This window comes from Corythoichthys intestinalis, unplaced genomic scaffold (assembly GCF_030265065.1).
Source record: "Corythoichthys intestinalis isolate RoL2023-P3 unplaced genomic scaffold, ASM3026506v1 HiC_scaffold_23, whole genome shotgun sequence".
NCBI classification, from domain to species: domain Eukaryota; kingdom Metazoa; phylum Chordata; class Actinopteri; order Syngnathiformes; family Syngnathidae; genus Corythoichthys; species Corythoichthys intestinalis.
Genome location: NW_026651592.1, coordinates 6770838 through 6783383, shown reverse-complemented (window position 1 = coordinate 6783383; position 12546 = coordinate 6770838). Strand labels below are relative to the sequence as shown.

The window sequence follows — 12546 nt, the reverse complement described above, 5'->3', positions numbered from 1 at the left end:
CTGACCTCTACACACATCTCTGTGGCCGTTTAAATCAGGGCGGACTCAACTAACGACCACCTGAAGGAGGTATGACAAATTAACCAAACATTGTAAACTTAATAAAACGACAACAGATGGAAAATATACATATATTCTAACAATAATTAACTAATGTGCATTTAAACAAACAGTGAAAACTACTCCAAACAGTCATAATTAAAATCAACTTCAATATCCTCCCTTCAGAATGGTAGGTGCCAGATCTTACACAGCTGTGGTCGTTACCTCAAATTGACGAATAAAATCCAGTAAGTATTCAGACAAATATTCACTAAAGTGTGCTCCCATTTGGAAAATACATGTCCAAAAATATCACATAAATAATTAACTAAATCTTGAAACACTAAATTGTGGTGGTAGTGGTAGCCGCCACACAGGCAATACAGGACAATAGAAATCAATTGTTTACTCTGTTAAGGTTGCAGAAATTATAGGGGTGTTGGAATGTTAGTAACACAAAAAACGAATGTTTTTTCTTCTCTTTAAAAACATATAATTTAAAGACAGATAATCCCGAAACTGCCAGCCAGTCAGGTCCAAGATAAGACTTCTGGGAGTCGAGACTGAGACAAGACTAAGAAATTAAAATATTGTCCTGAGACAAAGCGTTACAACACTAACGTTTAAGGGGTGTAACGGTACACAAAAATCTCGGTTCGGTACGTACCTCGGTTTTAAGGTCACGGTTCGGTTCATTTTCAGTACAGTAAAAAAACATAATGCAAAATATAAATGTGCTAGTTGTTTATTACACACCTTTCAACAATAGGAACATTAGCCTATACAAAGCTAGAATTCTGCTCAAAAAGTAGTGGGTATTTAAAGATAATCCAACAACAATTTGCCTTTCAGACCCTGCCTATTGGTCAGATTTCTTTCTGAAAGAAAGAAGAAAAAAGAAGTCCGGTGCTAAAGAGAAAAGCAATCCCAATGACAAAGATTTTAACATGTATTTTACAAATGAAATGCCTCAATGAAACATTTTTTTTTCTTATGAACAGTTTTCAAAAGCTTTATTGGTGGATTTTCTCAAGTTAAAGTGCCACACAGAAATTAATAAATTTAATTGTGTAAGCAGGATGTGTGTATTATTCTTATTATTTAATTATAGGTGTTTTAGCTCATTTCAATTTATTTTATTTAAATGGGCTATTATTTATTTTATAATGTGTTTATATTTTACAAATGTGATGTAATATTCATTTATATTGTATAATTTATGTTGTATAACTTTAGTTCCTCTGTAAATATTAGTTCCTACTTGTTTTGTTGCGGTAGGAGGGTTTTGTATTGAACACGGGGCCGTGTTGGTTATTATTATAGCAGAGAAGACAGCAGTAAATCAACAAAGACAAGTCAACTGTGCCCCGATCTACCACTCAAGAGATCTGATGGACTCAAAAAGTAGGTTACGAATGCAAATTAGTTTGAAAATCTACCGGATCCACCGTATTATTACACGAGTGACTTCCGGCCCGATCCTAGCTAGTAGTATTGACGCAGGAGGGCCACGTCTCGTGTCAAATAATAAACTCTGCCATTCTTTTCGCATGTGTCGTGTTGAGCCGCTTCTGGGACGCGTCTAACACGCGGCCGCACTGCGACTGGTGTGCATTGGCTAATAGACTTTAACGCCCGCATTTCACTGCGTTCTCGCGGCAGCCACTTTGTCGCGCCGTTGACGTTTCTGGACTGTACTACTGTGTTGGTCCTCATTATAGTAAAGAAGACGGAGTAAATATAATCTTCACAAAGAAACTGCAACCCGATCGACTCACAGCCTCGAAAAGTAAGGGTTATATTATGTCAGAAACTCGTTCGGTACGTGTCCGTTCAGAACCGACTACCACGTACCGAAACGGTTCAGTACTATTACATGTACCGTTACACCCTTAGTAACGTTAAAAGTCTCACAAGACAATACTTGGCAAGCTTTTCAGAAAAAAAAAAATATATATATATATATATATATATATATATATGAAATCAATATAGATTTTTCTGGTGGTGTTATCACTTGTTTCGGAACTACGACTCACTAACTCACTAAGCAACACTATGCCTTGGGTTAGACAAATGCATAAAAAACCCATAGCAGATCTTTTAATCAGCATTTGAACCCGGACAAAAAGCAACCATCTGCTCTTCTCTCCGCTACAAGCGCAAGCTTGTGGGTAATTGGACCCAAGGGTGACCAGTGAGCGCAAGCATAAAAAGTGCCCACATCGCTGCTATGTACACAAAAGATATTTCACGAGGAGGTGCAAACAAGTAAAAACTGTTGAGTCCACCATTGTCAAGATCAGCGTGTGATGTGAATATTTATGCTGAGAGGTCTCGGCTCGTGTCAAAAGCTAATCCCCCCCGAGGGGGTGGCGAACCTTGCCCTACTCCCATTTTTATTAGGGCTGGCAGTGGGTGAGCACTGGGAGTCTGGAAGCTAAGATAATACTCTCAGTATTGTGTGTGTGAGTCTGAGTGTGTGTCCATTTCCTGTGACGCTGTATTGCTGTAACATGTTTAAATGGCGAAAGCCAGGGGAACCATTCAATGATCAAAAAGCCGGAGGTCTGCCATCAAACAGTGGAGATGATAAATGAGAAACGGAGCTTTAAACTTTTTACTTTCATCCGGTTGACAGCTAAAATGTTAATACCAATTCTGTTATGGTGTGGGGTCACATTGACTCATGTTGGCAGGAAAACATGTTGAAGTTTTAAACTGGAAATTATATAATTATAATGAAAAAAAGCTCTTCATCAGGGGTCCCCAAACTACGGCCCGCGGGCCGGCGCCTCCACATTTGGTCCGGCCCCCTGAACATTTTTTTTTTTCTTTTTTCCCAGTTGTGTTATTATTATTATTATTTCCTGGGTTTTTTCTGTGAAGAACCCAGAGAGGGTTATTTGGTTATTATCTATTTGATTTATATTATATTTTGGTCTGTCAAACAATGAAAATTTTTAATCAAGTAAATCACAGCTTAAAAATTAATTAATCATCATTAATCGAAATTCAAACCATCTATAAAATATGCCATATTTTTCTGTAAATTATTGTTGGAATGGAAAGATAAGACACAAGATGGATATATAAATTCAACATACAGTACATAAGTACTGTATTTGTTTATTATAACAATAAATCAACAAGATGGCATTAACATGATTAACATTCTGTTAAAGCGATCCATGGATAGAAAGACTTGTAGTTCTTAAAAGATAAATGTTAGTACAAGTTATAGAAATTTTATATTAAAACCCCTCTTAATGTTTTCGTTTTAATAACATTTGTAAAATTTTCCAACAAAAAATAAACTAGTAGCTCGCCATTGTTGATGTCAATAATTACACAATGCTCATGATGCTGAAACCCATAAAATCAGTCGCACCCAAGCGCCAGCAGAGGGTGACAAAATACCAAAAAACACAAGTAACAAATGGACATGACAGTGTGCTGTCATTTTAATCTGTTTGAGCGGGGCATGTGCGTTGAATGCGTCAAACATTTTAACGTGATTAATTTAAAAAAAAAAAATAATTACCACCCGTTAAGGCGATAATTTTGACAGCCCTATATATCATATCATAATATAATATAATATAATATAATATAATATAATATTTGATTGCGGCTTTCTGAAAAACAATACATTTTTACTTTTAGGCACTCCTGCAATCATCACACTCTTTCTGTTACAAACTGACCCGGCCCCTCATCAGAGAAGGAAAAAGTTATGTGGCCCCCACAGGAAAAAGTTTGGGGACGCCTGTTTTAGAACAAATACTGCATAGAGGAGTTCCATTTCTGAAAAAAAAGGCTCCTTGCGTCAATAAATTTAATAAACTATTTTCAACAGAAGCCCCAGGGGGTACATTAATAGTACATTAATATTCCACCCACTTTATTTCATACTAGTTTGACTTTAGAATTTTCCAGGCATGAATATTGGTCAGGGGTTAAAAAGGTGAGAAGGGTGTGGAGAAAATATGTTCTGGTACACTGTACAACTAGGGCTGTCCCAAACGACTATTGTTCTTTCTTTTCCAATTAAGTGTGCAAGAATATATTTTATTCATGCTTATAAAACACATTACTGGTGTGATACTATATTCATTTGTTAGACTGTATTCATCCATGTTCATGTGCTGTATTTTTTTGAACATAATACGAAGTGGTGTTGTTGACTGTGTTATCAAATTTTCCCTCCCTTTTGGTGCCAGCCACGGCCAGGTTCTCAAGGTCGTAAGCTGTGGAAAATCACCAGTGTCGATACTTAAGTTTCACTCTCGTTTTTCCAGGTATCGTTTCACAGTAAGCATCCAGTTTTGAGAAACAACATCAAATAAGGCACTTCCCAAACTGTTGCTATTCTGAACTAACCAATCACTGCACGCTATGTACTCACTTTCTGCATATTCATGTGTTACCATGTATTATCATGTCATTTTGCCAAATAAAAAGCGTGCACGCCGAGAAGGGAGTCAGAGATCGTCCCCGTGCACGTAAACTGAAACTCGAGTGGCTTCTGACTGGGATGTGAGATTTCCGTTTCCTTGTGACTGTCCTTAGAATAGAATACTGGTTGTGTTTTATTTCCTAACATTAAGTTTTGTTGACACAGCAAGCAATTCACAAAAGCATTTCAGAACACTTAAATTCTTTATTAAAGTGCAAATAAACACCTAAATAACAACTATAAATCACAAACAATGAAGTCAAATGCTAATAGCATTAACAAGTGCAAAAGAATGAAATGTAAACAGGTTATGAAGACTGACTTCGCCTTTCCAACATGATAAAAAAAATTATTGAAAAATATATCTACCAGTAGCAATGCTAATGTTTACAGTGTTCAATATAGATGTGTTTCCCTTTTTTGTATGTCTGAACTTTAATTCTATGTTGTGTTGATGACCAATAAACATCTTTGAAAGGGACTGGAGTCTCATATACCATCAGCACACACGCGCGCACGCGCTGCGATGGAACACAGCCATGAAAGAAAAACACCCTCATTTTTATTTACCGTGCAATAAATGGACTCATTGCATATCGCGACAGGCTTAGCAACTTCAATAAAACATGTCGTTGGTTAGTTAGATGGACTTACGATCTGCCAGCTTGTAATTGTCTCCTGTCGTCTTCCAAAATTACAACGGAGTGACGACGCTTTAGGTGTTCATTCACGGCCGACGTGCACCCAAGCTTGGCATTGAAGAGACAGGACACAACAGCGTACCCTCCTGTTTCATTGAAATAAGTCAATGTTTTGGCCACTCTGGTGCGCTTTTTTTGGCTTTGTGCCGCTTTCCCCGCTTGCATACCAAGCGTCCAACATTAAAAAAAAATCTCCTGACCCCCAACCCCCCCTTAAAAAAATTTCTCCTCGGATCTACACAATTCACGTAGGTCACCCTTTTTGACTTCAAAACGGCGAATTTCGCCAAAAGGTGAGAGATTTTCATGCCTGATTTTCTGTCATTCACCCAAAAAATAGCGCTACACAAAGAGTTATTCTAGTAGAGGCTGCATTCTTTTGGTGAATGGTTGAACAAACAGCAGGTCACATTGACCCGTGAATATTTATGTTCAACAAATACAAACATTACATGAGCACTATCCCGCTTTGTCCAGAAATTTGCTGTTGCTTTTGTTGGTTACTGAGCCGAGTTGACGACAGTGCCCTACCCTGAGGCAGCACACAAGGCTAATAGAATGCAGTGTACCACATAGACCATTGTGCATATGTAAGGGCTAATCTCAGAATGGAGTGAAGGGTGAAAAAAAAGAAAGTGGGAAAGGCCAGTGCTTTGTCTGGATAGATATGCACATGTAGCGCTAGCCCATCCACTTAAATCTCCCTGGGGGGGAGAAGGGACAAGCTGCACTCTCCCCAATCGTTTATAGTTCGTCAGGTCTGTGGGAGTGCCAACACTGTGGCTGCTTCTTGGAAGCGGGTTGAAACTTCACTGTTCGGGGATCCGACATCAGATGGTGGCATATTGACCCACGAACAGAAGGTTGTCTGTACTCCCTTCTGCCTAATTTGTGATAATTCCTCCTATTTTCCTGCCATTGATTGATGATCAGGCCTTGTATCTTGCTAAATGAGTCCTCAGACAGGGCTTAAAAGAACAGGTATTGCAGCTACCCCAGTACCTGATTCAATCCAAACATAATTAAAATAATGCAGTTGGAGAAAATGTGAAGCCTAAGGAGAAATTATTCAACCTAACTTCAGCAAATTCTTTAGAGTATTTTAGCGCTACAATGATTAATTGATTAACTCGAGTAATTTGATTAGCAAAAAAGCTTTGAATCAAATTTTGCTGCTTTGAGGATTCATTTAATTAGAGTGATGTTGTTATGCTTTTTTTTTTTAAGTTTTGCATTTAGTTTTATTGATTTGGGTTGATACACTTCCCTCTGGTGGCAGTAGTGAATATGCCGTAACTCGTCTAACGTGGTTGAATCCAGCTGCTCCCTGTGAAGACCACCATAAGGGATGTTTTTGTTTGAGCTAATCTGTTTGTTTATATATTCGTTATGTAGGTTAGAAGTATATTTAGCAGTTTTTTGTGGGAATGTGAGTTTGAACAATTTGTTAAGAGCTTTATGAAAAAAAAAAAGTTTGCATTTTATAGCAATTAAGTTAGCGGACATTTGCTATTCAATTTAGCCAATTGTTCTTTGGTTGTACTTAGATTCTCATTTGTTTTTTATACCGTTTGAGGCTAAACTTAGGTATTTTAATTTGTTTATAATTCATTTATATCTCTTGTGAAATGAAAGTGCGACACTGCATCGTTTGAAGAAACACTCAGGAATTGATTCACATTTTCATTTTCTTTTCAAAGTGCAATTTTCGCATGCCAGAATAAATTTGTTTTACATCTCCTAAAAATGTATTCTGAAACGCATTAAATGTTCGTAATCCGATTACTCGATTATTCGAACTATCTAATTGATAGATTAATCGATAGCTGCAGCCCTAGAGTATTTCCACGAAAAAGAGGGCCCTTTTTCAAATGCCAACAATATGCTATAGGTGCCATAATTATGACTGGCTCAAATTCAGCAATGCACTCTGCAATAGTTGCCACTAAACATTTTCTTGATTGTCCATTAATAGTTGTAGATTAATTTAATAGTTCGTTAGTTGATTCATTAATGGCAGCCGTACTCATCAACTGTGCAAATTACGATACAAAGTATTACGTCAAAAACAATGTGACAGTTGTGTGATTAAGAGATGTGGTAACTTTTAAAATCCAGGGTTTCCCCAACATAGAAAATTTGTGGCGCACCACCACACCAAAATAAAAGCCGCCACGCTTTGAAAATGGGATGTTCTTTTTTTTAAGATACATTCTAATTTATAATTTGTATAATTTAACAATACGTCTAAACGAATATCTATAGCTCATAATTTATGCACTATTTGCCAGAAGTCGTATGAAATAGCACGTCAAATACAAATTGTTCCATTACACGTTTTATTTTGAAAATCACATTGGTTCTCCTGTTGCAAGCGTAAGTCTGACGATGGTGGCGCGGAGTCAGGAGAAAATCCACAGAAAGGTCTTTCAAGTTAATGGATGTAGTTCTGGTTTAAACCAGTGAAAATGACCTTAATTTTGACATTGACATGACATTTAGGTTCTTTTTGGTGTGTTTTTTACCCAAATTGTCACATTCTAGCATAGCATTTGTTCGTTGCTAATGTCACTGGTAGTAATTTTTAGATGAGTATTTTGAAGTATTTAGAAAAGATTTAAGTTGTCAAATGACGAGGGTCCATCAACAGAAGGACTATTATTGTTGTGATAATGTAGTGCTTATTAGGGCCAAATTAAGAAAAAGAAAAGAGATGTAAGTCATACTATTGCTTCGAGGAAAAACAGTCATATTATTAAGTATGAGTATGTAATGTAATGTCATCAGCTACACATTTTACGTACATGTACCATAGCTGAGAGCTACGACAAAGCATTAGTATGAATCGTTCTATTGATTTTAATTTGAGGAAGATGAGGCAAAATATTAAGGATTTCCTTATTTGTTAAACCGATTCTAAAACACAAGACGCTTTCAATATTGTTGATTTTAGCGGAGGCGGCAACATGCTACGTGAAGTACGTAGCTGCTTATTCAGCTACATTAGCCCTACCTAATAATACGATTTTTAATCTCATACTATTGATTCAACATTCATTCTTGTAGTAATAGTTCCACATTTTTTATCTTGCCTCATCTACATCAAATTATTATCCATAGAATGATTCATGCTAATGCTTCATCGTAGCTCCCAGCTAAGGTACATGTACGTAAAGTGCGTAGCGGTTTGCGGCTATATTACACCTACGTAATAATACTTACTTTCCTTTCGGAGCAAATTTAATCTCGTAGTCATTTTATTTATTTATTCGGCCCCAATACTCCATTGTAAATGTAGACAGTCACGTTTCCAAATATTTCATTAGCCTGGCTATTGAAATATTACAAGCAGATCTTTGTTATGGTTCTTGGTGGAAAAAAAAAAAAAAAATGTTTTAAAAAAATTCTCATTAGTCATGATATGAAGCAATTTCGCCGCGGCACAACATGTGGGGCTGTCCGACTTTGATGCAGCCCACACCACCATAGCTTCAAAAAAATCCTTGGGGAAACCCTGAAATCAACGCCTCAAAATGTGTGCTGTACTCAAGTCAAACCAAATAGCGCAGTGTCTTCCCCTGTCTTTCTCTGCAAACGCTAAATTGGGATGACCATATTTTGATTTCTAAAAAAGAGGACGCTCAGCCCGGCCTCCAGACACTTGAATTTTACTCGAAGATCACTCAAAAATGCCTATATGACCCACTTTTTCAGGCTTTATTCTTGAAAAAAAAAAAGGAAAAATGATTAAATATAATGCAGACCCATGGAAATGTAGTCCAGTCAATAAACACACACAGTAGGCTATGTGGCAACTCAACAATTTTTTAAAATTACTATCACGACAATTGTCGTTGACAAATTGTTATTCCCACTCAATTTTTATTGTCATTCAATGTTGTAGACTGTACGCAAACAAAAACCGAAATAAACTGACAAGCTATTCAACCAGCATCTTTCCAAACGCAGCAGTTCAAATCTACATTGTCCATTATGCCTAGCGCGGCTGAGCTCACTGATTGCTACCCTGTTAGCGAGTGCGGGAGCCGAGGCAAAATCAGACTTAACGATAAAAGTTTACAACCATCGGCAGTGCAATGATGCGACACCAAACGGGAATTTACAGATTACACTAGTACAAATCTCCGACAGAAGTCAACAGTTGCCATTACATACGTATTTATCGTAAAAAAAAAACAAAAAAAACCTAAGAACTAAGAAACACAGCTATTCAGAATATAATAATAGCATTCAACCAAATAAACTAACGCAGAACAATTACAAGAATCATACAATATGCTGCATCTCTGTGTACACATATAACCCTATACACAACAGAAGACACGTGATCGACATTAACAGGAGATAAACTTACAGAAAGGTGCATGGAGCCACGTCTTTTAGAGCTTATTGAACTCTTTACTGTAGTCTGATCTTTCACCAAACCGTCAGTAGATGGTGGTAATTCCCCATGAAACAAAGGGTAAACGGCCAACAAAAAAGAAGATCTATTCCTTCCCTACTAGTAGGAGCCATGTGAACGCAGGCAGGCGCTGCCCCTTAGCGGCCGGAGAGATTCTCTTCAAAATTGGTCCCATGAATTATCATAAAAAACTGACATTTTCTTGAATTTATGAAACCGGCCGGACGCTCCGGAGGGCACGTAATAAGAGGACTTGTCCGGGCAAAAGAGGACGTTTGGTCACCCTAGCTAAATGCTGTTTCTGTTGCTCTTTTTAATGCAGTCATTACTGTTGTGCAATCAGGCACCCTCTGAGTTTGCGGAAAGGGCACTTTACCAGGTCTCAAACACACACACACACACACACACACACTCAAATCAAAATGTTGGGGTCACCCACCCAAACCACAAACCAACAGCCTTCTGTTTGCAATAAAACTAGAAAGAGTTTAACAGCCAGTCATCCAACACTGGAGCTAAACAGAAACCCACAGATGAGCAGATAGCTAATGAAATCAGAGAAGGATTACTGAACCAGAAGCCTGCTTTGTTTTCTTTCAGATTACTTATATCAGCTTCACTGGAGTCTGCTGTAATTTTCCTAAGAAATACAACAAAACAGCAAGCGTCAAAAAAGCTTGGGGGGGTTTAAAGTTTAGTGTTTTTAAAGCTCTGAATGGTAAAACACAGCATCTTTGCCAGATTCTAATGACCACAGAGCTACATGTGGTCTTTCCCATTATTCGTCTCACATATTTATTCATGTGCGCAACAGAAGGCGGTGAACCTTTGATGATCATTGTCTAATTACTTTCATTAGCTCCTCAGAGAAATTTGAGCCCACAGACCACAAAACAATTGATTGGCGAGTGCTGGTCTCCAACAGGGCATAGAAAGAAAGGAAGGTCTCCCTTAAGACATATTCTGCCAACAGAGATGCACTAGTGATACTGGTTACCAATAGTAACCACCTACCCTGCCCCCCCCAAAAGTTTTAGTTGCCATAAAAACAGAACAATTCAGCCCAAAAAGAAATGGCTTGCAGAGAAGCAAAAAACCTGCCAGGATAATAAAATCTTCTAAAAATCTAAGGAATAACTCAAAGATTGTCATGGGATGACTGATGCACTTCTACAGACTGTCTCCTTCCCATCCTTCTACCAGACTCATATCCGTCATGTCACTGCAGAGGGAAGTGGCTACAGCAAGGGAATGATGTTATTGACCATGCGTGACTTTGGAGCTGTCCGCCATGACACTTGAATGAAACTGGTCGCTAACCTGAGATTAATCTTCTCACTTTGTCAAATATGAACTGTACCATATTCCCATATTGTGGTTAGAAAGGATCATTTCTGCAGGTGTAGCGTAAGACATGCATGGGAATATTTAATTTTCATTCATCCCAAGAATAACTCCTATGTGTACGCCAATGACGGACGCCTAGCCTCTCTTGATGAGATCTGTTCTACGTGTTTGCTCTGCATACTATCACCCCTTTGTTAGTCAGTCTGCCCTCGAAAGATCTATACTCTACAAGCAAACACAGGGGTAATCCTAGAAGCTACGCTATCGCATCCTGCTTTGCCTCCCAACAACGATCAGATAGAGTTGCACTCAGACGGTGTATTTCTAGACACGGAGTATTGACTTGGCGACGTGATTTGTTTGCCCTCTTCTTTCCCTTTACGGCTAGAATTTATTCATGTAGACGCGTGTGAGAAAGAGAAGATCTGATTCTTGTATTTCAACAAACTTGGTTAGTTTACTCTCACTCCACAATCTCGATTGCAAGCTTGATGCTATCTGTTTTTTAAGCAATCTGGTCTTTAAAAATGTGAAAGGTTGCGAAAGTGAATGTTAAGAAAAATCTTATGAACAAAGTGGAAATATATATTTAAGCATCACTTTACACAGGCCTGAAAATGGGTCAGGGGTTGTTTTCCGAAATTTCCAGGTTCGCGGTGAATCGGTAACAGGCACACTTTTGCAAATTAGACAATGTTTATTGATTAGAAAATGCAGAATAAATGAGATTTATTGATTACAATCCCACAAGAGCAAGCAAACACGCATCAAAAACAAGAACAAATGGCAACGATGACACTAGATTTGAGTTTATCAATCCCAGAATCCCCGCGTTACCGCTACAGCAAAACAGAATGTCCCTTAGAAATGAAAATCGCTTACCGTGACAAATGAGCGGGGAGGCAACACACTCCGGCAAGGCGCCAAAGGAAGTCCGCCAGCGGGTCACGTATGGATCGCCCGGCTTTGTTCCTTCACCGCCTTACAGGAGTGTGTTGGCTCCCCGCTCATTTGTCACGGTAAGCGATATTCATTGCTAGGGGACATTTCTTTTTGCTGTAAAGGTAACGCGGGGATTCTGGGGTTGACAAACTCAAATCTAGCGTCATCGTTGACATTTGTTGATACTTGTTTGCTTGCTCTTGTGGGATTGTAATCAATAAATCTCATTTATTCAGCATTTTTCTAATCAATAAACATTGTCTAATTTGCAAAAGTGTGCCTGTTACTGATTCACTGCGAACCTGGAAATTTTGGAAAACAGGGGTTAAAAAGGTGAGAAGGGTGTGGAGGAAATATGTTCCGGTAGGGCTGTCCCAAACAACTAATTTTCTCCCGATTAGTCAGCCAACTATTTTACAACTTTTTTTTTTTTTTTTTTTACTAATTTAGCAATGAAATTTTTGTTGACGCTTATTAATTCACAAAAACATTTTGGAATACTTAAATTCTTTTTTAAAGTACAAATAAACATTTAAATAACAATAATTAATCACACATGAACACTGAGGTCAAATGCTGACAGTAGGCCTGAACGAATTTGGAAAAAGCAATCATTGCTATTTTTGGGGAGT

At 38.0% G+C, this 12546-nt stretch overlaps 1 protein-coding gene across 9 annotated transcripts in view; it reads right to left on the bottom strand.

The window, feature by feature from the left end:
• Nucleotides 1-12546, bottom strand: part of LOC130911219 (roundabout homolog 2-like) — an 800091-nt gene that overhangs the window by 430065 nt on the left and 357480 nt on the right. The window lies entirely within an intron of this gene.